Genomic DNA, 2,085 nt, shown 5'->3' with positions numbered 1-2,085 from the left:
GTATTAAAGAATTAAGCAAACACAAATGTATTCTTTATAGAGTTTTAATTCTACTTAAGGAAACCTATAACAATCAGAATACATATATGGAATTTTGATTATTACCAGTTGCAGTAAATGGCATGGGAGGCCATATCTAACCTACTCTGGCTTCCCTATTGCCAGAGGCAGAAATCCAACATGCCTCCAAGCTCAATCCTTTTTACCTACTCTAACACCAACCATTCCTCCCAGGAGACTCTATTTTTATTCTAGGTCTGATTATTTGCTGCAATGATCACACAGAAATCACAGATGAAAGTACATTTTAATGGTTTTTAAAGGAAGATCATAGGAAAGCACAAGTCATGATCAGCAATCAATAAGGATACAATTATTGTTCCACAGTAACACTTCTTGACTAGCAGCATCACCTCTCTCTGGTCCTCGCCTCTCAGTCACACGATCCCTTCCCTCTACCTCTGTGTACCAGAGAACATGCCTGTTGCTCTGTTTCACAGTGGTCTAGTCTCTGCACTGCTCCTCTTGCTCTGTCCCATAGTCACCATGTCACAGTATCTGGTGCCTCTGATCTCTTCGGATGCGCCAGAGATCTGGAACACGTTCTCCTAATGGTCCTGAGCTTTATCTCTCTGTTGGAGATGGCTTGAATACATGGCAGAATGACATTTGTGCTGGTTTTTGTTGGTAAGTGCCATCATGTTGGTTCTGACTCACAGTAACCCTGGTCCTGTAGCATCCTCACAATCAGAAGTCACTGTGTCAACCCATATTGCCAAGCATCTTCCTCGTTTTTTCCACCCCTCTGCTTTAATAAGCATAATGGTCTTTTCCAGAAACTGATCTCTCCTGATAACATGTTCAGATTATGTGAGGCCAAGTCTTGTCATCCTTGCTTCTAAGGAGCATTCTAGCTGTACTTCTTCCAGGACAGATTTGTTTGTTCTTTAGGCAGTCCACGGCACTTTCAATTTTCTTCACCAATCCAATAGTTCAAATGCACTGATTTTTCATTTGCCTTCATTATTCAATATCCAACTTTCACATGTGTTTGAGGCAATTCAAAATATCATGGTTTGGATCAGGCACATCTTAGTCCTAAAAGTAATATCCTTGCTTTCTTTTTAACACTTTCAGATACTGAACTTCCTGGTCGTGGGAGGAGACAAGCCAGTCAGGTTGCAGAGTGGCAATGATGAAACACAACTTTCTTCCACCTCTTAAATGCTTCCCCCCCACCCACCCCTGCCCCACTATCATGATCCCAATTCTACCTTACAAATCTGGCTGGAGCAGAGGATGCACATTGGTAAATCTTCTAAGCTCTCACTATCTCTGCCACTCTGTGCACTTTCCGTTCTTCAGCTAAGTGTGCTTGTTGCCCTAACTTCTTGTTACTCTTCAAAAGTATACGTTGCATCTCCCCTCTCTCTTGTTTTTTGTGGTGTCTCCTATATTATTTTTTAGGGGATTTTGTGGAGGGGGGATATACATTTTTTTTTTCTTGTTTTTTCTCTGTGAAGGGTTTTTTTGCCCAATGTGTAGAGAACAAATGTTTTTCGTTTTATGATTGAAAAGATTGATAGATGTAGGAGTAACAGTTATGGAAGTTATGGAAACCATCATGGAAGTTTGCCTAATGTACAGGAGAAATGCCAGGAAATCCAGTGAGACTAGAGGAGAGCGACAGAGAAAAAGACAGGGAAGGAGAAGTTCATGGGGGTAAATGTCTGATCCTATGAAACCATGCAACCTTTCAAGTACTTTTGATATTTATCTTGCAATGGGAAGGTATTGGAGTATTTTAAGTTCAAAAGTGATATGTACCGATTTATATTTACAAAAGATGACTTTGGCAAAGCTGTTAAAAGGGAAAACAGCTGGCAAACAATGAGTGTTGAATTCAAGTAGTTATCTATGAATGAGTGTAGTGAGTAAAACGTACAACAATAAACATCACAAATTAAGTCTATACCAGTAGCAATATGTATTTAAAGCAACTTAAAGTAGACAACACAGAAATTTGCTAATTTCTCTGGTGAGAGCTATTTCATACAAGGAGAATTGACTTGCACTCCCCTTCTC

The sequence above is a fragment of the Echinops telfairi genome, unplaced genomic scaffold (genome assembly GCF_000313985.2).
Source record: "Echinops telfairi isolate 266 unplaced genomic scaffold, ASM31398v2 ScPeMD7_7469;HRSCAF=8507_1, whole genome shotgun sequence".
NCBI lineage: Eukaryota > Metazoa > Chordata > Mammalia > Afrosoricida > Tenrecidae > Echinops > Echinops telfairi.
This window is presented reverse-complemented; position numbering follows the sequence as displayed.